The 24,332-nt window shown below is 35.9% G+C and overlaps 1 pseudogene; it reads right to left on the bottom strand.

Moving 5' to 3' along the window:
- LOC141543084 (mortality factor 4-like protein 1 pseudogene) overlaps positions 1 to 20,036 on the bottom strand; it is a 102,480-nt pseudogene extending 82,444 nt beyond the window's left edge.
- Between the last annotated feature and the right edge of the window lie 4,296 nt (positions 20,037 to 24,332).

Here is a 24,332-nt window from a genome sequence, read left to right as displayed (position 1 = left end):
AAAATGTTTGACAAAAAATAGTTAAAATGCAATGTATTGTAGACAATGTTAATTTGTGTTTTTTTAAAAGTCAATATGCAGTCTCCAGGTGTAGAGGGCCAGTACTCTAGAGAAGTATACTTGAAACAAGGTGTTAACTCAGTGGAATTGATAAGATGATGGTTCTCTAATTCACACATATACTTAGTACTTAATATGGTGATATAATGGTTCTATAGTTCACACATACATAATATACAGAAATTATGTAATTGTAATAGGGTATATAAGGGCTAAGAAGGACTGGAAGAAGGAGATTACACTTTTGACCATCCTTCTGATAGTCTCCTACACTATGATCAAGGCTGGTCCTGAGGTTCTCCATAAACCTAGCCTGAACATTATATCCAGGGATCTATTTCTATTTAACTTTGACATCATTGGATTGGACAAACTCTAGAATTCCTTCCAGTTCTATCTTCTATGGAAGTATTCTTGTCCAACTTCCTACCTTCTGGTTCTAAGGATTTGAATAAATTTGGTACTTGTTAAGAAATAGAGTAGTTGATTAATAGAATAAGTATACAATATAAGGAAGCAAACAGTAGCCTAGTGTTTGACAAACATAAAAATCCCAGTTATTGGGACAAAAACTTGCAATATTAAAAAAAATGTTGGAAAAACTGGAAAGTAGTCTGGCAGAAATGGGGCACAGATCAACATTTATCGACATATTCCAAGATAAGCTCAAAATGGGTACCAAGTAATAGACATAAAGGGTATTATTTTAAACAACTTAGAGTGATATGGAAAAGACTACCTTTCAGATGTATGGATAGGGGAAGAGTTTATGATTAAACAAGAGATAGGATTGTGAGTGGTAAAATAGATAATTTTGATTATATTAAGTTAAAAAGATTTTACAGAATCAAAGCCAATGCAGTCAGAATTAGAAGGAAAATGGGAAACTGGGAACATGTTTTCATAACAAATTTCTCTGATAAATGTCTTATTTTTCAAAAATAGAGAGATCTAAATCAAATTTATAAAAATTAAGAACCATTCCCTAATTGAAAAATGGTCAAAAACAGGCAGTTTGCAGGCAAAGGAATCAAAGCTATATAATCATATAAAATGCTCTAAATTACTATTGATTAGAGAAATGCAAATTAAAGCAACTCTGAGGTACCACGGCACATTTATCAGATTGACTAATAAGAAAAAAAAAAGGAAAATGATAAATGTTGAAGGGAATATGGAGAAATTAAGACACTAATAAATTGTTGATGGAGTTATGAACTGATCCAACCATTCTGGAGAACAATTTGGAACTATACTCAAAGGGCTATAAAACTATACTTTTTGTCTTTTTTTTTCCCCCCTGAGGCTGGGGTTAAGTGACTTGCCCAGGGTCACACAGCTAGGAAGTGTTACGTGTCTGAGACCAGATTTGAACTCTGGTCCTCCTGAATTCAAGGCTGCTGCTCTATCCACTGCGCCACCTAGCTGTCCCCTATACATACTTTTTGGCCCAAAAATACCACTAGTAGGTCTATATCCCAAGGAAAATAAAGAAAAAAGGAAAAGGACCCATATGTATAGCAGCCCTTTTTGCTGTTGGGAAAGAATTGGAAATTGAGGGGATATTCATCAGTGGAGAATAACCGAACAAATTATATTATTTAATTGTGATGGAATACTATTTATTATGCTCTAAAAATGACAAAGAGGGTGGTTTTGGTAAAATATAGGAAGACTGAAGAACTGATGCAAAGTGAAGTATGCAGAACCAGGAAAACACATACACAATAACAGTAAAATTATGATGATAATCAATTCTTCAAGGCAGAATTTAGCAACTCTTGTCAATATAGTGATTTACAATAATTACAAAAGATTCATGATGGAAAATGCCATTCACCTCCAGATAGTGATCTGATGGACTCTAAATGTAAATGGATGCATTTTTTTTCCGATGGACTCTAAATGTAAATGGATGCATTTTTTTTCCGATGGACTCTAAATGTAAATGGATGCATTTTTTTCCCTTTTTCTTTATTTTTCTTGTATTTCTTGCTTTATCTATATGTGGGAAAGGGGATGGAAAAGGGGAGATAATTTAGAAGTACGAATAAGTGTTCAAAATTTTTTTTAAAAATTCTGACAGGAGTACTTAATGATTCCCAATTTTCCCCACTAGGTAAATGCAATTAAATAAAACAGCATTGGTCTACTGGAAAGAACATTTAGTAGGGCATTAGGGAGCCTAGATTTTGCTCATCATTAACTACCTGTATCACCTTGAGCAAGTCATTTTACTTCTCTAATCCATAGTTTTTTATCTACAAGTAGGAGGAAGGAAGGAAGGTAGGAAATAAACATTTATTTAGTATCTATTGTCTTTTGCACTATACCTAGTACTTTACAAATATTTTCTCATTCAGTCCAGGTATTCTTATCCCCATTTTATACTTGAGAGAACTAAGGCAGAGTTAAGTGGCTTGCTCTGGATCACATAAGATCAATGAAACAATGTGGTACAATGGGAAAAAAATGCCAAATTGGAATTATGACTGTGGGCAAATCATTTAACTTCTCCTAGCCTCAGTTTCCTTATTTGGAAAATAGCAATGACAATAAATATAAGTAGATATATACCTTATGTGGTTGTGAGGATCAAATGAAATGCTCAAAAGGTAAAAGTGCTTTGAGCCAGGAATTTTAATTCCTGCTACTGGGAAAGATGGTGTATTTTTTGAGTTCTGGATCTGAGATATTATGGGGCAAACCAATTAAATGTACTCACTAAGTTTGGCATTTGTATCATAAGCCTCTTGGAAGAAGGGACCATTGAGTTACTTAAAGAGTGTTCAACCAGCTTATACTGGAAACAGAGCAGGTAAATATTCCTATGCGGATCTGACTGACTGGGCCTATAAATAACTGCTATACTTCCACCTAGGTTACATAGGCTAAAAGCAAAACAAAACAAAATAAAGTGCTTTGCAAACCCTAACATACTACATCAATTGTTAGTATTGTTCTTTAACTTATATAATTGCTGAAGGGAAAAAAATAAAAGAATATATATATATGAAAGTATTCTAAAAAGGCTGGACACTGATTACTTCATTTTAATTATTCAGAATAATCTGATAATTACATCTTACTTGTATGGGCCTCCAATAAATACATCACAAGAATCTGTTAGAAAGATAGTCACCAAATGATTCAGCAAATGTTGGCAACTACCACCTTCTGAACTGTTATAAAAACATTATTGCACCATTATTGCTCTGTAAAATGCCCAGTTGATGTATTTCTAAAACTCTCCTGGTGGCTGAGATGATGATAGTAACGAGCTTACTTTTACATAGTGTTTTACAGTTTACCAAGATTTCATCAGGGCAGACAGTATTATCATTTTGCAGATGAGAATTGCAATTATGCCTATTTAGGGAGGAACAAATGGAATGGGGCTGAGTCTATATGTTCTTTATTTTAAACCCCTTTGTCTGCCTAACTTCCTGGGTGAAAGCTGTCTTCTGTCACCAAAATTATCGTCCTAAAACATTTATTTTATCAAGTCATTTCCCTGCTTAAAACCTACAAGAAACTTCCATTGACTTCCATCTGACCTCCTCAGTCTAGTATCCAAAGTTCAGGGTAATCTTAGCCTACTTTCAAATACCTCCTCTAGGCATGTCCTCCCCTTTTTGAAATACTGGTCTCCTCCTCATTCCCCAGCTGTGCCACCCTCCTTCCCAGGCTCTTCCCTTCCCTAGGATTATCCTTAATAAATTCAAATCTTAGCCATTCTTCAAGATCTAACTCAAGTTTCACCTGTTTTATGAGACAGCTCCAGACCATAATGATTTCCTCCTCAAAGCTCCTCTAGTTTTTACTGTTTACATCACTATTTTATTCCACTTAAAACTTCTTAATTATATTTTTTCCTATATGTTTTTCTTTTTTTAATGAGAGTCTAAGCTCCTAAGGGGATAGGGACTAAAGCTTATATTTATTTTGTATCCCTCATAGTTCCTTATACAGTTCAATTCATTTCAATTTAATTTAATTGCATTTATTGAGTTATTCAGAGAACATAGGAAAACTTATATGAGCTGATACAGAATGAAGTTAAATAGGACCAGGAGAATGATAGTCACAGTCACCTAAATAATATAAATATTAATAAGACTAGAAATTTGACCAATTGCAATAATCCATTTCAGTCATACACACACTAAAAAACAAACAAAACCCCCCCAAAAACAAGTGATATAACATATGTCCTCCTACAGGAGAGAAATGAAAGGCTGTGGTTGTGAATGGTATTGCTATGTTGGTTTTTCTTAGCTATTTTTGGAGTTATCAGAGTTGATTTGGGGTGGAGAGGCTGTGTATAGAGGGGGTTGGGAAGATTTTATATTGGGAAATGTCTATAATAGAAAAATGAAAGTCATCAATAAATTTTAAAAACATCTTTATTAAGTAAATTCATGTGGAAAGGATTTTATTTGAGACTGGGAATATGAAAAAGTAAAGCCGTTCTGTGAGAATATATGTTCTGTAGCCAATACACAAGTGAGTAAATGCAAAATAAATTGACAAGAGAGAGAATATCAACTACTGAGGAAAGTTTATTGAGTGAAGTCAAATATGTGGCATGTGAGCTGAGCCATGAAGGAAGACAATGATTCTAAGACAAGTAAGGATGGCTTACATTCTAGGCATGTTGGGATAGATAATCTATGCAAAATCACAGAGGCAGGAGATAGCATGCTGAGCTAGGGAAATAGCTTTCTGTTTTGTTTGGCTTGACAATGCACATAATAGGTGCTCAACAAATAGTTGTTGGATTAATCCATGAAAAATTTATAATGCCCTGAATTTATAAATTGAGAGTCCCTAAATTCCTATAGAGCTTCTCTTCTATAGAAGACCGTAAAAGGTAAGACATGTTTGAGATGAGGGACATGAAAGGATATTAAAAACTATCGATCAAGTTCGAGATATGAGTGAATCTGCATAATAGAATAAGCACAGATTCTAGACTCTAAAATTAGAGGACTTGGGTTCAGATCCTACCGTCAAATATTACCTTCATGTTCTTGGAAAATTCGGCTATCCTTTTTGGACCTCACTTTCCTTGCCTGCAAAAAAATAAGGGTTTGGACTAGATGGCCTCTGAGGTAACTTCCAGTTCTTGCTCAATCTACACATAAAGAATAATAGAGCAAGTCATATATTTCTGATCTGAGTTCAGGTCAATAGTAGGAACATGGATTTATAAACACAGATAAATAAGCAGAAATATCAGAAGGAATAGTAAAAATGCTTGTCAATGATTTCAGAAGATATCAGGGCAATTCTAGGTTTGAATATTAGAGCAGTAGTATCAAACTCAAATAGAAATGGGGGTCACTAAACCACATCTAAAGGTCTCCAATGGGCCACATATTGACTTGATGTTAAAATATAATGTTTATGTTTTATTGTATTTTTATTTTGTTAAGTATTTCCCAACTATTTTAATCTGGTTCAAGTGGTACTCTGAAGTATTATAGGCTATATGAGGCTGTATGTTTGATGCTTGTATCTTAGAATAAAGAGTGATTGGGACAGGCTAGTTAATGATTCACTGAGTTTTTTCAAGGTAATAATCAATGAGGCCATGCTGATGGAGAAGTTAAATTAGTGTAGTACCCCCTCTGGGCTACCTCCCCAACTTGGCAATTACAGTTTATAAGTTGAGTCCTTCATGGAAGGACTATTCTCAGGTTTTAAGGCTCCTTTGGGACTACTCTTCTAAAACTATGATTCATGAGCCCTGACCAGTAAGTATTCTATTAGCAACCAGCCAGTAGACATAATTAGGTCTTAGCAAAGGCATTTACTAAGATGGCATAGTAAGAACAATAGTTATAAAATATTCTTGACACTCCAGAAACCTGGCCATACTCTCCCACAAATAAGCATACCACTCATAGAAAGAAGGAAAGGGATAGTGTATACTTCTAAGAAACAAAACTGAAACAAACTTAGAGCATAATGGAAGTGAGGCACATGTCAGGAGCATAAGAGGGACCAAGCCAGCTAACAATTCCTAATACGGCAGGATCTCAATATTTCTTCTTTCTTGTGGAATTCTAACAAAACCTGGCGTTTAATTACCAAGGTGATGAGTCCATCACCAGTTGTTTTCTTCTACTAGAAGTCCTATTCCTTGAAGCTGCCTCAAGTGACTGCCTCTTTGTATATATGTCTAGCTAGAATATGTCTCTTCGTGTTCCAAATCACTACTGATCAGAAAAATGCAAATTAAGACAACTCTGAGATACCACTACACACCTGTCAGATTGGCTAAGATGACAGGAATAAATAATGTTGAATGTTGCAGGGGATGTGGGAAAACTGGGACACTGATGCATTGTTGGTGGAGCTGTGAAAGAATCCAGCCATTCTGGAGAGCAATCTGGAATTATGCCCAAAAAGTTATCAAACTGTGCATACCCTTTGACCCAGCAGTGCTGCTATTGGGATTATATCCCAAAGAAATACTGAGGAGGGGAAAGGGACCTGTATGTGCCAAAATGTTTGTGGCAGCTCTTTTTGTTGTAGCTAGAAACTGGAAGATGAATGGATGTCCATCAATTGGAGAATGGTTGGGTAAATTATGGTATATGAAGGTTATGGAATATTATTGCTCTGTAAGAAATGACCAGCAAGAGGAATACAGAGAGGCCTGGAGAGACTTACATCAACTGATGCTGAGTGAAATGAACAGAACCAGAAGATCGCTGTACATTTCAATGCTGTATGAAGAGGTATTCTGATAGAAGTGGATATCTTCAACATAAAGAAGATCCAACTCACTTCCAGTTGATCAATGATGGACAGAAATAACTACACCCAGAGAAGGAACACTGGGAAGCGAATGTAAATTGTTAGCACTACTGTCTATCTACCCAGGTTACTTATACCTTCGGAAGCTAATACTTAATGTGCAACAAGAAAATGGTATTTACACACATATATTGTATCTAGGTTATATTGTAACACATGTAAAATGTATGGGATTGCCTGTCATCAAGGGGAGTAGAGGGAGGGCGGGGATAATTTGGAAAAATGAATACAAGGGATAATATTATAAAAAAAATTACTCATGCATATATACTGTGAAAAAAATTATATATATAAAAAAGAATAAATGAATGGATAAATGGAAAAAAAAGAATACGTCTCTTCTCCCTGCTAAATATGGTACGTCTTACTGTTGAGTATCTCCACAACTAAGTAAAATGACCCATGAAGGTAGGGGGATTAGAAAAATTAATGCCTTCCCACATGGGGACAATTCCATCTCAGGGACCAAGTTCTCTTCCCATTGTTGGCTACAACTGAATAGCTCTAAATGTATGTGTGGGTGTGTTTGTACACATATACTCACAATACATATATAAATAAAATACCATATATTATGCATATGTATACCTACATATATGTTTATGTATGTGTGTATAGAATGAATATAAGTGTGCCTATACACACATACATATATATGTAAATATATGCATTATATGTATATATGTGTGTGTTACATTCCTACCTCACTTTCTTCTGCATCCCTAAATCTTAAAAATCTACTGGCCATGTCCGTATTCTTGGAACATCAGGCAGTAAGGTCATAGAATCGTCACGTAACCAATTGTCATTTTTCCCTTGGAGTTTGTGTAGATGTCTACCTACTCATTCTCTGAGTTGGTTTGCTCATTCCACCCTGCTGTCACACTAGGCATGTCTAGGTTCTATCACCACTACATAATTAAATGCAAATTCTCTCAGGGTCCTATAGGTAACTATATTGAGAAGAAAAACATTCCTCCTTTCCACCACTATGACTTCTGAGTACTCACTGATATATTTCTATTTATGTAAGTAATAATTCATAATGTACCACATCACACTGGGTTGCAGTGGGTATAGACAGCCCATATACCAAGTGTTATATTTATACAAACTAGCCATTCATAATAATAATATTTTTAGATCTTAAACACAACCATTTTTAGCAGTAAGACAAAATAAATAATATCATAATTATTAAAGACATTATATATTATCATCTATTAAATAAAATGCATGAATAATATATATATATATATATATTGTAATCTATATATAAACGTGAATCATACTTTGCCAGCAATACAGTCCATATTGTGGGGATAAGTGGGTCCACACTTACAGAAAAGCACGTGAAGGAGAAAAATCAATGTACTTTGGGTTACTCACAACTCTGGACTTTAGACTTTAATGCCATTTTCTGCTGAGGAATATCTACACCCATGAAACCTCATCTCTATTAACTGACTGTTTGTTGGTCCTCTTCAGCTAGACATATCATCTTCCTTTTTATATATGAATATAGCATTCAAAATCTTTTCACTTACAATCATTCTTATAAAGCCAATTAGAAAAATCTTATTCTCTTAAGATAAATAGCAGTACCCTTTAAAAGGCAGAGAGCTGCAAAGCTAAAGATGTTGGTTCTACTAAGGACAAACAGCTAGGCCCAGCCAGTAACTAATTCACTCACCCAGATGCTGCACTGTCCAATCAGAACAGAACTTATTAGCAAACAACTCAGGTTGACTCTCTGAGCAAGGCAAACAAACCTAGACTGCTCTTTCAATAAAGCAGCAACAGATAGGTAGAGAAATAGATAGATAGCTAGACAGAAAGATCAAGAAAGAGACAGAGAGACAGATATAGAGACACAGAGAAATAATTCTTATCCTTTTCTTTTATTGCTTTCCCCTTCAAACCAGAGAAGGAAAGGAATAGCATATACTTCTAAGAAATTTTACTTCTTTTAAACTATAGATAATGCTGAAGAGTAGTAACTAAAACTACACTCTTCATTCAGCCAATTAAGAATCAAATAACTAGGGGCAGCTAGGTGGCGCAGAGGATAGAGCACCAGCCCTGAAGTCAGGAGGGCCTGGGTTCAAATTTAGTCTCAGACACTAAACACTTCCTAGCTGTGTGACCCTGAGTAAGTCACTTAACTCCAATTGCCTCAGCCAAAAAAAAAAAAAAAAAAAAAAAAAAAGCGAATAGCTGAAGCCTCCTGTCAGCTGACTTTCTATTAGTCAAATTCCTTTTCCAACAAGCCCAACAAATTGCTTTTCTGCTCCCTTTCTGTTACTTCAATCTTTATATGCCAGATTCTTCTTCCTTCAATCTCAGGTTCTTATCTTCTCTCTCCAATATTTTTAGTGATTTAAATCAAAGCCTCCTACTTCTCTGTAACTTCCTTTTTATTAAAAAAAATTTAAATCCCCATATTTTCCCTTGGAAATTTTTCAATCATACCTCAGTCTCCAAATGTTTACAGATTATTTTTTTGTTTTACCCCCTTTAGTTATAAAAGAGTTATTTGCTAATGAGCTAAAGGACCATAATGCTTTGCAGCTCTAGATTCTCAGCATGTTCCTCCTACAAATTTTGTTTCCTTCAAACTGTTTCTTTATACTTATTTCTAATTTCCAATAAATAAAAGTTACTGGTCCCATTAAGCTATCAGTGTGTTCATGTAGACACGAGGCATCATCCTCTATCATTCACAAGTTTTAGTAAATTTTTATATTTATATCACAGTATATTTTGTGGTTAAAAAAAACCCACCAACAATCCTAGTAAAATCCCATCTGAAAGCTGTGTTGCTTCATATACATATTTCATAGTTCTTATCAAAATAACATTGTTTCTGCTCCTTTCAGGCATGTTCTTATACAACAAAGACAATATTTTACATACTTTGATATGACTTAGATGTTTTCCTTTACTCCAAAAGTGTTCTTTCTAGACTTCTCAGCACTAAACTGCTGAAAAGAGGCAACAACATAGCTCAGCAAATGGAAAACAATGCCTGGTATTAGGAAGATGAATCTTTCTTTCTGAGTTCAAATCTGACCCCAGACACTTCCTAGTTGTATGATGCTGGGCAAATCCCTTAATCCTGTTTGCCTCAGTTTACTCATATGTAAAATGAGCTGGAGAAGGAAATAACAAACTATTCCAATACTTTTACCAGGGAAACTCCAAATGGGAGTCACGAAGAGTCAAATACGACCGAACAACAACCATAACAAATTATAGTAGGCTCATAAATTTAGGGTTGAAAAAAGAATTTAGAGGTCCCTTTGGATTAGATAATCCAGTCCTGTCATTTTATATGTGAGAAAACTGAGTTCAGATACAATGATAGAAATGGGGCAGAGCTGGAATTTGAACCCAAGTCTAGTTCTAAATTCAGAACTCTTTCCACAGCATTATAAGATAAAGGGATTTTTTTTTTCTCTTCCACTTGCAAAGTGGATTAAGATAATATCAGGAAGCACTTTGAGCTCTACTAGGAAGAGAGATACTGGAGAAATACCAGATTGTAGTGTTATTATTAAGCAGTTCAAAGAACATTCTGGACAGGGAGCCTGGCACGAATGCAGTCCCAAGAGCTCTAAACAGCTTTATTGTGCTCTGAAAACATTGCCCCACCAGCCAGGATATGAGTTTGGCAGCTGCATGTAGGAGAATTGGGCTGTTCTTGGTATTGGTCTGTTATTTGCAGCTCAGACCTGAACTATTATGCCAAAGAGAACCCTTCATGCAGGTGAGCTCTTAAAATTTAGTCTTTAAGATAGAACTGTTAACCCTTTGTTGATTACTTTTTCTATCCTCTTAATAAAGGATAGAGATTATTGACCTTGGCATCCAAAGTCTACAGGTGGCTGCTGACAGTGTTTGTCTGTAGGAAGTCAGAGAGAGTCAGTACAAATTAAGGCAAGTCCATAGGCAGAAGTAATAATCCTGTAGGAAATAAACCCGTGCTGCAAAGACAGCTGAGCTATAAATTGAGAAATGACTTTGTGAAGCTGGAAACCTGCTGGCAGCCTTCTGCCCTAAATAGCCAAAGGAGGCTGTTTCCCAGTGGGGAGAGTCTCAGTATTGAGCTTATAGGTGGTAGGGGGTGGAGCAAAGAACCAGGCGCAAGAATATAGAACTAGCAAAGGGGTGAGAATAGAAATTATTTATTCTGGGAAAGCTACCAGTTCATAGCTAGTCAATTGTTTACCTGTGATACAGCTAAATCATTTGCATATGAATGTAGCTAGAAGATTTGTAATCCCTATGTGTCTTTTCAGTGATTAATATTCAAGGTCTCTGTTTATTGGGTTGTAGTTTATGACAGATTTATTCTTTCATTGGAATAAGGTGTTAACAAGGTGAAGGTCAGTAGTTGATTGTGCATAGAAGTCAGTTTACTTTGAGAAAATCTTGATTCCAAAGCCAGGGACAATCAAGAATAATTCCTAGACCTCAGCCAGACATGTCACAAGATAATAGAAAAGGAATAATCATGGCTTAGTTCAAGACCACCCACTATGACTTAAAACACATATACTACTAACAGTGGGAGGCAGCAAATAGAATGGAAAGAAAAAAAATGATTTGAAGTCATAAGACCTTGGTTCCAATTTCAATGCTGCTTTGCAAAATTCCAGTGACCTTAGACAAAGTCCATTGATCTTCTGGGAGACTCAGTTTTTCCATCTGTAAAATGAAAGGACTTAGTCTATAAGATCCCTTCCAGCTCTCAAATCAATTAATTACAAACTGGGTGGGAGGGCTGATTCTGCCAACTGTGTGACACTTACATGACCTTGAGCTGTTTAACCTCTCTGAGTTTCAATTCCATCATCTATCAAATGGGAATAAAAATGTCTGAACTACTTAACTCATAGAGATATTAAGAGAAAAACATTTTATTTAACACTTCAAGGTTAGAAATAGAAATAGGGTCAGTGAAGTGGGGTCAGTAGGGTCAACCATAATGTCATACATACTGAGCTGGATCTATGATCTTACTCATTTTGGATATTTTCTCCAAAAAAGCAGCTAGCAACCAATTTATGCTTTGTGGCTATTATCCATGACACTCCATAAATTTATCATAGGGGATCTACCCAGTGTACCGGGAGCCTCCATTGACATAAGAATTATATTATCACAGTATGACTGATATGAAGGTACTTGTTTCCATTTATCACAATATGCCCTATGATCCATACATCACAATAAAATGAGGCAACAAGGGAGTGAACTGCCCCACCCCAGGGCACTGAATAAGAAGACTGGTCTCATGATTGATCCTGACTGGTATCTGCTGAGTACCAGCAATATTCTCTCTCTTTATTTTTTCCACTTGCAATACACTAGGGAGATTCTTCTGGGAGCTGTTATGTAAGGCTTCAGCTTGGGCAAATGTGATCTTTGATTTTTTTTTATCCCAGCATACTAACCCCCAGACTACCTCCAATTTAATTGTCAGATGTCTTTTCACATAAACCAATAACCCCACAGAAGAGAAGAGAGAATAGTGATAAGGATAAGAGAGGAGGAGAATCAGCAGGATGGGGGCAGGGGAATAAAGGGGTGGCCCAAGCAGAATGCTTCAGTGAAAGAAAATGTTTCAAGCTACCTTATCAATCAAAAGCCCACCAGAAGGAGCTGACTAAAGATTTCTAATCAAGATTTTAGCATCCTGGAAGGAAATTGCAAAAGTACCCTGATTAGGCATCCCCAAAAAGGTCACAAGTGATTTGGGTTGTTTAATGTAGACAAATAAGAAACACTTATGGAAACATAATGTTTTTGTGAGCTATGCTGGATATCTTTAATCAACGACTCCATTTATATTACCAAAATTTAGCAGACATACCACATAATTTGTGCCTCAGTGGACCATGCTATTTCCCTCTCTGAATAGCTCAGCAAACTTTTTGAGCAGAGAAAGAAGGAAATAGGGCTGACGTTGCAGCAGGAATCATAGGAGACACAACCCTAGTGACTAGCTTGCTATAGTGCTGCGCTTTGCTTTGCAAAAGGGAAATCATAAGTGTTAACCTCTATACAGTCTACTGGTTTATGTATTATCCCCTTTTATACTCTCTGCTCAGACCCCCCAACGGAGCCATGAGTCTGTGCACACTCAGAACAGCGTGACAAATCAGTCCAAACAAACCCCAAGGGAGGATGTAGGAGATGAGGCAGAACCAGCTGCAGGAGTCCAGACTTAGAGAGCTAGAGCTGTTGATGTTGTTATTGTTATTGTTTTCCCTCCTTCCTTGTACTTTCTTTTTGGCTAATTTTTAGCAGCTCCTTGCTTTTACTCCCACAACTCTGATCACTGAGCACCCAGGATGCCTCACATTATTGGCATTGTGCCCTCAAGCAAAGCTGGCTTTCCAGAGAGCACAATTCTGTTTTAGGAGAGAATTTCATCTTTGCATTTTGAAGGTTCAGTAGCTGGTTTTTGCAAGACATAGCATGTAATATCAAACAACATATTTTCTGGGTTTTCTTCCAAATATTGGGGACAATACAGCAAGGGATTAGGCATTTTCCTAGGTCAGAAAGGGCAATTGAGAGTTCAAATCCATTTTGGAGCTTAGAAAGAACAGAAGAGAATATTTTATAATCTCAGAATAATCCTGTTATATAGAGGCTAGATCCAGTCCAACACTGGGATAGAGAGCAACTATTTTGTTTTATGGTCTGTTTCGGATAGGGGGTAGAATTTGGGAGGATTATGAAATCATCTTTTTTTAATGCTTTTGTGTCCTGACACTCTTTAGTGAGTATAAATTGGTAAAAAAAAAAAATTAACTTGATACTTTGTTACCACTTTCTGCTTTGATCAAGTGTATGTTTTGTCAAATGATCATTCAGAAATAGAAAAATTATTTATATGTGGTTTAAGTACCCTCAAATAAAGTAGCTAGGGATGCAGGTGATAAATGGAGTCTGAGGAAACTGTATGCACATACCTTTAAGCTTAATTGAATTATTAACACTTTCTTAAGTCTAGATTATAAAAAGTAAGTCAAGTCCTAATTTGTAGTGGCTGATGATTTCTGCGATGTAAATGTTCACACTGCAAATTTAACGATCAGCTCTCACAAAATGGCTAGAGCTGAAATCAGCACATCCCCGGATTACTGAAAGCTAAACTAGTTTCAAAGCACACTTTGGCTCATCACCTTTTCAAAAATATTTCTTGAGAGACTCCATATGATGCTGCTTTTCATGATACCAAAACAGAGTCGTATTAATTCAAAGTATTAATTTTAGGTTCAATTGGATTACTCTGAACCTTCCCTTAGTAAGACTGGAGGGGGTGGATGAAACCTTTGTCCTGAATTGTTCCTGTGGTACCCAAATTGCTTGCCCAAATCGGTGCAGTACTATTTATTTCTCAAACTATGTTACATGGTATTCAGGACTCAGCTTGGGATTTCTTAGACACTCAGAAAGCAAGAGCAAAATTTTAAGAACCAGAGCAAATGTAGACTCATTTGAACAAGCAAATTCTGTGAGCTCTACAGATTAGTTACTAGCCCTAATCTTGCTGAAATACTGAACCCACTCCCCCATCCCCCACCTTCCCACCCATGCATCAATCCACCCACCTCACCTTCTAAATTGACATATATCCAATATATGTAAATGTACTTTCTAGTTTGTTATTAGTGTTCCTTGAATTAGTATAGTATAGAACAATCCCAGGACCCATTTTTGCTCTTAAGAATTAGTGAGGATCCCCAGAAGAGTGTTTATATGGGTTACAACTATTGATATTTAGCAATTTAGAGATTAAAATGTCTTCATATTAATATGAAAATACTTTTGACTCCAGATGTCCCCTGAAAGATTTCACTATGAGGGCTGCTGGTCTGTGTTAAGAATGTCAAGATTAGTATGATTCAGTTCCTCCAGAAATGTGTCCATGAGTAGGTCATTGGACAAACATCTTACATTTAGAGTACCAACAATCAAATTAAAGTTTGTTGATGATCTAAACATAGATTCTTAGTATTCCCTGCTTCCCTTCTCTTTCTCCATCCCTCCTCTTCCTCCCAACAGCAGAAGTAGAAGAAGGACTGCATAGGACTGAGGGTACTTTTAAAATTTTTCTTTGTTTCACTGATTGCCATTATATCTTAAGTTTTTAAAAACAATGTGATTTTCATACATGTAGATTATTGATCCATTTGGAATTGATTATGGTACATGGTATGAGATACTGATCTGCTCACATTTTTTTCTACCAAATTTTAGTTTTACCAACAGCTTTTCCTTCAAATTATGAATACTTTCCATAGTGTTTTTGATGAGTTTACTGTACGTTAAACTAATATATATATATATATATATGTCATTCTAGTTCATTACTATCTAATCTTTTTCCGTTACCAGGCAATTTTAATAATTATCTTTATAATATAATTTGAAATTTAGCAATACGTCTCTCTTGCATTTTCATTAGGGATGGGGACTAAGACTAAATTTGTAGTTTCATTGCTCAAGGTAATTCTCTCTGGAAATGTTGCCTGGCACCTTCTTTGCAGCTTCTAGTCTTTTAGACTAGCAGGGATTAAGTCTTGTGCAGGATTATATAACTATTATGCATCAGCGGCCAGACTTGAACCCAGGTCTGTCTTTCTGACTTGGAGGCCTCTCCAATTCCAGGTTACCTCTTAAGGAATTTTGATCAGCATAACATTAAATTGCAGAAGCATTAAAAGCTTTCTGGAAAGAGGACCAGTTTAGAATCCAAAAAGTGGGATCTGAATCTCTGGCTCTGTCACTTTCTAAGCTTCTCTGGGCCTTAGTTTCCTTAAGTATGAAATGAGAGACTTCTTTTCAGTTCTAAATCTGAGATCCTATCAACAATGAATATCTCTTCAATGATTAGATTTTTCCTTAATTTTTAGATTTGTCTTTAACTCTTATGTGTCCTTCAGCAGGTTAATTCCCAGCTACTTTGTTAAAATAGTATTTCTCTATAAGTAATGTTTTCTGGTTTGAATTGGTAATATATAGACATGCCCATGATTTATGTGCATTTATTACCTTTTTTATTTTTAAGATTACTAAACAGGAAAAGGAAGCTAACCAGTACAATGGATAGAGAACTGGAACTAGAGTCAGGAGGACCTGAGTTTAAATTTTATTTCACACATTTACTATATATATATGACTCTGGACTGATTGCTTAATCCTGCTTCCCTCAGTTTCCTCATCTGAAAACTGAGCTGGAGAACAAAATGGCAAAGCACTCCAGTATCTTTGTTAAGAAAACCCCAAATGGGTTCACAAAGAGGCAGACACAACTGAAATGACTGAACAACAACAAGTAGGACAAAAGTATAACTGATCTTTTATCTTCTCTTCTTTTTAATCTCTCTTCTTGTCACTTCATTTCTCTTCTCTCTCATTTCCTCTTTTTTGTAGCTCTTCTTCCTCTTTACTTTTAGCTTCCTGGACTGGAAACCAGAAGAACAGTTCATTAAAGTCTTACCCCTTCTATTTACAAGCCAATTTAATCATGTCAGTTTCCTCATCTCTAAAATGGGAATAATATTTGTTTTGACTACCTTACTGTGTTGTTATGAGGAAAGCATCTTTAAGCTGAAAAATACCATATTCATTTATTTATTTAACAAACATTGAATAAGCATCAACTATGTGCAAGGCAGTGTGTTAGGTGACAGAGAACCAAAGATTTAAAAATGAAAAAGTCCCTCCCCTCAAGGAACTTACATTCCCTTGGGAGTGGACATTATAACATCACATGTACTGAAGTACACCTATCAAGTGGAGAGTAATGGGGTAAGGAATACATCCAGACAAAATGCCCTATAGAAATTTGAGAAGGGTAAGAATACTCTCTACTAATGGCATCAGAAAAAGGTACATGCCAGAAGTTCTTTCTAAGCTGAGCTTTGGAGAAAGAAGGATTCCAAAAGTGGAGATGAAGAGAAAATTCATTTCAGGAGTGAGAGCCTACATGAAATGTAGAGAAGGGAGTCCGCTTGTGAAGTTCATAGAATAGCTGAAAATCTTGTTTGGCTAGAATGTCATTTGTAAAGCTTACGTGAAATGAGGCTGTAAAAATGGATTGGTATTAGATTGTAGAAGACTTCCAAAGCCAGATTAGTGAATTTTTGTTTTATCCTAGAAGCAATAGGGAGCCATTGAAAATTGCTGAGCAAGAGTGTGACATAGACAGCTGTGGCTTAGGAAAATGTTTTTGGCAGTTATTTAAATGATAGACAAAAGAGAAATGCTGGTAAAGTGAACAATTAGAGGTATTTAAAGCTCCTTCATGCCCTCCTCTTCTTTTTCTTTCCTTCCTTTTCTCACTATTATATAAGCCAGAACTATATGGTGAAAATCAAGTCCCAGGGGGAAAAATCAGCCAGTCAGTGATAGGGGGCCACTTAGGAGAACCCAAGGGAAAGAATTCTCCAGGAAAGAGGGTGGGGTCCAAAGTCTTAATAAAAGAAAGTAAACAGAAAGCCCTGCCAAGTAAAGCGGAGATCATGGGGCCCTACACAGGCAAATCCAAGGAGTTAGGAAGCAGAAAAGAAAATTGTAGCAGAAGTTCATAGATGTAGAGATTGTCTAAAGCTAAAAAGAATGCACTACTAAGGGGAGTAGTAGGTATGAGTGAGATGATTGTTCATCCACCCCCCAAATTGCATGATAAACTTTTTCTCCAGGTGTCATGCACAACTCATTCTTTTTGCTTCTGACTACAATAACATTGGATGATATAGATCAACATATATCTTTTTTTTCCCCTTTTTTTTAAAGGACTAGAATCTCAGCTTTAATTCACTTCAAATTCTAGTAAAAGGAATACATTAAATCATTTTCAATGTAAAATTCATTTTTAAAATGGAATAGGATATATTATAGATGAAATTTCAGTCTAGACTTCTAATTTTCCTGGCTCACTAGCCTAACAAGATATCTCTCTCCCATTTTAAAAACATTTTTATTTAAATTTTTGAATTCTAAATTCTCTCTTCTTCCTTCTCTCCCTTTCCCTTCCCTGAGATGGTAAGCAATCAAGTATAACTTCTACGTGTTCAATTTTGTGAAATAGTTCCATATTAGTCATCCTGCACAAGACGACTTGAATAAAAGAAAAAATTGAAAGAAAGAAAATGAAAAACAGCATGCTTCAGGCTATATTTAATCAATATTAGTTCTTTCTCTGGAGGCAGATAGTATGCTTCATTATTAGTCCTTTGGGATTGTCTTGGATTATTATATTGCTGAAAATAGCAAAGTCATTCCTAGTTCTTCATTCCACATTATATACAATGTTTTCCTGATTCTGTTCACTGTGTATTAGTTCACATAAGTCTTTCTGTTTTTTTCTGAAATCATCCTGTTTGTCATTTCTTATGGCACAATAATATTCCATTGCAATCATATACCATACCTTGTGTAGCCATTCTCCAATTGATGGGCATCCCTTTGATTTCCAGTTTCTTAGCCACCACAAAAAAAAGTTGTTATAAATATTTTTGTGCAGTTTTTGGAATTTTTAGAGATATAGATATGGTTTTGCTGAACCAAAGAATATCCACAATTTTGTAGCCTTTTGGGCATAGTTCCAAATTGCTCTCCAAAATGGTTAGATTAGACAGTGCATTGGTTTCCCAGTTTTCCCATATCCCATATCATGTTAGTCAATCTTATAGGTGTGAGATAGAACTTCAGAGTTGTTTTGATTTTCATTTCTTTAATCAATAGTGATTTAGACATTTTTTCATATGACTATATATAGCTTTGATTTCTTCATCTGAAAACTTTCTGTTCCTATGCACTGGCCATTTATCAATTAAGGAATGACTTATTTTTTTTAAATAAATTTGCTTACTTTTCTGTATATTTGAGAAACAAGGTCTTTATGAGTTAGACTTGTGACAAAAATTTTTCCCGGTTTTCTGTTTTCCTTAAATTTTGATTACATTGGTTTTGTTTGTACAAAACCTTTTTAGTCATATAATTAAAATAATATATTTTACACTTTTGATATTCTCTATATCTTCTTTGGTCCTTAACTTTTCCTTTACCCATAAATCTGGCAGATAAACTATTCCAGGCTCTCTTAATTTGCTTATGATATCACCCTTTACAACATATATCTTTCAGTGGCTATAATTTTCCTGAAGTGTCAATATGACTATGTTATTCCCTTTCTCAATAAACTTCAGGAGCTCCCTATTATTTGTTTGTTCTTCAGTCATTGCAGTTGTGTACAAACCTTCAGGACCCCACAGGATTTTTTCTTGGCAAAAATCCTGGAGTGGATTGCCATTTCTATTTGATGATGGGTTCATTGTAAATCATACTAATATATAATATTCTTTATCATTGTTGTCTATTCTCTTCCATTACCAGGCTTTAATAATTATTATTTTATAGTACAATTTGGGATCTGGCAGCATAATAGTTTGCCAAACTAGTACCTTTAGGATCAAATATAAATTCATCTGTTATTAAAAACTTCACAGCCATAGGAAAGAGGGCATTTCTATAATGCATCCAAGGTGATGAGTTCTTACTCCAATATTCCCTTTTATGCATTGACAAACCTACTCCTATTTTGCTCCTCAGTTTCAATGTCCTTCCTTAATTTTTCAATTACCAAGCACTTATTTTTCTCCTTGAAAAAAAAAAAAGAAAGAAAAACAAAACCCTGTAACAAATACGCATCGTTAAGCAAAACAAGCACTCACAATGGCCATGTCCAAAAATGCATTTCTCTCCAATGTCCTTCCAACAAAGATCACATTACACAGCACTGATAATGAACTCTGGGAAGCATAACTGTTCTTGGATGTGCTCTGCCTCTGGAATATCCTCTGGGGCTTAGAGGAGACAAGCTTTGGAATAAAGGTATGGGGATGCTTTTCCTATAGCCAACCCTGACCTTGGCCCTTCTCCATCTAGCACTTAATATTCTGGAGCTAAAGCAAAGAGGAGAAATCATAATAGAGGAAAGAACTATTGAATGGGTGGTGATTGAATTGAATTGAAAAATTGAATTGAAGATAGTGCCTGAGTTAAATCTTGCAGGACAGTAATTGTGAGAAAGATACTAAATGTACTTACTGTGAGTATCAAACTGCTGCTGAGTCGAAAAGGAGGAGTTTCTCAGCCTTTGCCTTCTCCCTAGAAGCCACTGCTATTCTGGATCCACGTGGTTTAGTCCTGAGAAAGTCTGACCTATAATGAGAAGAGTTAGGTTCCCTTTTCTCAAAGTCTTTGTTTTGTCTCCACAAACCCCATCCTCATGACCCTGAAGAAAAATTACTTAAGATTTAGGTTTGGGCTCCTTTCTAGGATCTCCCCACAGGGGAGAATAGAAAAGTACTCTGTGTATGGTAATATCAGTCAGATAGAGGACAGGTATTTCTTTCCTATATATAGAAAAGTGCTAATCACAAACATAAATGTGCAATGAGAAAAACATAAAACAGAATTCAATAACAACTCACAACTCATTAAAAATACTCATCTCATATCAACCTCTCTCACATGAGGGGCTGTCATTTAACTCTCATCAGAATATAAAACATTCTGAGGGATAGCTTAATGAACTGTTACATTTCACAAAGTCTTTATCTCTTGATCAGCTAGGGCAGGAGTTGAGCACCCCTACTTGTTGGTGGTCATATCCAATAAAAAAAAATTCCTCTGCCAACAATCAACTCCTGGATCTCTTGAATCTACCAGGTCATCTCCAAATCTGGACACATCCCTAGATAATGTAATTTTTTTTCATTTTCTCAGGAAAACAAACAGGAGAATCCCAAATTCAAACTTATATAGTTGAATCTTACTACTCTAGCTGACATATGGGAGCAATCACCATAATCTGGTAGTCCATCATCAAAAAACCCACCCTCCCTTTTCCCTCACAGAAGTTTCAGAGCTACATGGTGTCACCTGGAGAGAGAAAGGGCAACAGTAAGAGTCACTCCGTTTTTAAAGATGCACTGAGTCATTGTCTCTCCTTACTCAGTTGTTTGTAAGGGAACTGTTTTAGTCATCCCCAAAGCTTATTCCAATGTTGAGTCAACATGGAAGCAGACAGGGACTTTGTCATCCCCAAAGTACCTCATTTGTTTTCTAGCATCTGTGATCAGCAGGAAGTTGGAAATATTAATAACAATGATGATAATAGTAGCTAACATATAGCACATTTTATATGCTACATAAATACTGTGTAACAGGCACTGTGATAAATATCTTACAAATCTTATCTCACTTGATCCTCACAATAACTCTGAGAGATAGGTGCCATTATTATCCATTTTACAGAAACTGAAGCAAAACAGGATTAAATGGCTTATCCAGGGTAACACAGTAAGTGTCAAAGGCTGAATTTGAACTTGCCTTCTTGACTCCAGGCCTAGTAATCTATCCACTGGGCCTCTTACTTGCCCTCAAAGAAGCTGTAGGTATGCTCTATGTAACTGCTAGGTACAAGTGCTTTGTACTCATTCAGAATTTAGTTCAATTCAGCATATACATATACATATATATGTACATGTATATATATATATGTACATGTATATATATATATGTACATGTATATATATATATACTTTCTCAATAGTATTTTATTTTTCCAAATGCATGTAAGATGGTTTTCAGCATTCATTTTTGTAAGATTTTGTGTTCCAATTTTTTGTCCCTCTCTCCCTTATTTCTCCCTTCCCCAAGATAGCAAGTAATCTGATATCGGTTTGCATGTACAATCCTTTTAAACATAGTTCTATATTTGTCATGTTATGGGGGAAAAATCAGGCCAAAAGGGAGTAACTACAAGAAAAAGGGAAAAATAGATAAAAATAGTATGCTTTGATCCATATTCAATTTTCATAGTTTTGTATCACAAATCTATTAAAATTGTCTTGGATCACTGTATTGCTAAGAAGAACTAAATTCATCATAGTTGATGATCACATAAACTTATTGTTACTGTGTACAATGTTTTCCTGGTTTTGCTCACTTCACTCAGCATCATTTTATGTAAATCTTTCCAGGCTTGTCAAGAAATCCACCTGCTCATCATTTCTTCTGGAATAATACTATTCCATTACATCCATATACTATAACTTATTCAACCATTTCCCAATTGATGGGTATCCATTCACTTTCCAGATATTTGCCACTACAAAAAAAGGTTGCTACAAACATTTTTGCACATGAGGGTCCTTTCCTTTCTTTTATGACTCTTTAGGCTATAGACCAAATAGTGACACTGACAGATCAAAAGGTATGCACAGTTTTATAGCACTTTGGGCATAATTCCAAATATTTGCAAATACCTAGACAGTATTTTGTGCTAGGTTCAATGCCAAGATTGTCCTTTCCCTCAGGTAGCTTGATATTCTTCTATGGAGACACGATAGTAACAGAAACTAGATTAAAGTTTCAAAAAAAAAAAAAAAAAAAAAGGAGAGATGTTGAACTAGATATTACTAGCATTTTCCCCAGTCTTTGCTAAGTTTTACAAAAGATTCTCCAGGACATTCAACTTTAGTCAATTATTTCTTATGACTGGAGCCCCTAGTAACCCCATAGGTCAACTCTTTCCCTTTGTACTTCTGAGTCTTAAGATCAGCCATTTATTTCTATTAATTGTTCCCAGATTATTCCTATTTAGGGAAATCAGAAACCATTGGGAATGTTTTCAGAGAAGGTCCCCATCTCTGCAGTTTTCCATTCTACGGAGCCTCAATTGGATATGTGGCACATGAGAACCAAATTTTAAGTTCCATGCTATATTAAGTGGGCCACACCATTATGAAATAGACTATTTTAGGCTTCATTTATCCTTTACTCTTTTTTAAAAGTTTCATCGAGTTACTTTTTAAATGTTTTCAATCAACACATCTTTATTTATTGTCCTTACACCCAGAGGCTACTTGAAGAAGGACTCAATTTTGAGAATCTGGTAAACAAATAAAAAAATTTCCTAATGACCCACACAGGCAAGCATCCAGGCTCCTAATTGGTCACTGAAACGCTCAGCTTGCCAATAATTGTCCCCTAACAATGTGTTTAGTCACAGATTTTGTAATCATTAAAAGTACCACCATTGGAAAATATAAAGTTGCTTCTTAATTCATTCAGTTTTTCTACCCTCCTCCAGCCTGTCATGCTGATCCAAAAAAATAAAAAATAAAAACCCCAACTATTTGTTAACTTCCTGTGGGCATTTTTTGCTGCTGGGCAGGGCACTGGACAAACAGGATTTAATTGGCCTTGGTGCAGGTAGATTATAGCATTCCAAAAAATTTACCTGGTTTGTTTTGTTTGTTGTTTTGAGGTATACTATCCTTGCTTTAGGCTATTACCCCGCCCCTTGCTTGACAATACCTGCTTTTCTCAATTCCTGGAGTTCTCCATATCTAAAAACCTCCATACAGGAAGCTTTCCTTAATCAAGTAATCATAATGGAAGGTGAGCAGGGGAAACTGGAACTGGCCAATGACATCCCTGTTCTATGAACATATGCAGCATGTTCTGCCTGACATATTCCTCATGTGGTATTTGGAACATGCGTAGGAATTTCTTTTCTTTTCCTTTTTATCAGTCTTTTTACCCCATGAAGAAAAAGGTTCTTTTACTTGGCCGCTGAGCCAAATCTGAGAGTGCTTACAAAAGGCACTAACCTGATCATTCTGCCCTTTTCTCCCTCTGATCAAGGGAAAGCATATAGTCAGCTTCTGCATGGTAGGGAAGACTTGGACTTTTATTTTTGCACTAGGAGCTAATATATGACCTCTTTTCTTTGTTCTTTCCTGTTTTTGGGGGGGGAGCCAGCTAGGTAGCACCCTATGCATCCACTACCAGGCCTGAAGTCAGAAAGCTTCTCTCTGAGTTGAAATCAGACTTCTGACACTTACTAGCTGTGTGCTCCTGGGCATGTCACTTAATCTTGTTTGCCTCAGTTTCTTCAGCTGTAAAATGAGGGGCAGAAGGAAAAGGCAAACTACTTCAGCTTGTATGCTAAGAAAACTTCCAAACTGGAGTCACAAAGATTCAGACACAGCTGAAAAATGACTGAATAACAACAACATAAAATAGGTTGCAACGTTTAGTCTTTGAAAGACTAGCAGACTGAGCCTCCAGAAATTTGAGAACTAGAGTCAATCCCATATTTTGTGGACAGCCAGATCTAGTGAGGAGCAAAGCCCCTAGAAACGTTGCTTGACCCAGCAAACCAATGGATTAAAAATGTCCTAAAGAGAGTCAATGCATTTCATCCATTGACCAAGCCACATTTAGAAATGGACTTGATAAGGGCCAGTGCTTCCTAGCAACTGCTTTAAAGCTGAGCCCACTCTCCCCAAAAATCCATGATGGTATGTGAAGACTTTGCCCTGAGATATTACGATATATTTTGT

This window comes from Sminthopsis crassicaudata, chromosome 5 (genome assembly GCF_048593235.1).
Source record: "Sminthopsis crassicaudata isolate SCR6 chromosome 5, ASM4859323v1, whole genome shotgun sequence".
Lineage (NCBI taxonomy): Eukaryota > Metazoa > Chordata > Mammalia > Dasyuromorphia > Dasyuridae > Sminthopsis > Sminthopsis crassicaudata.
This window is presented reverse-complemented; position numbering and strand designations above follow the sequence as displayed.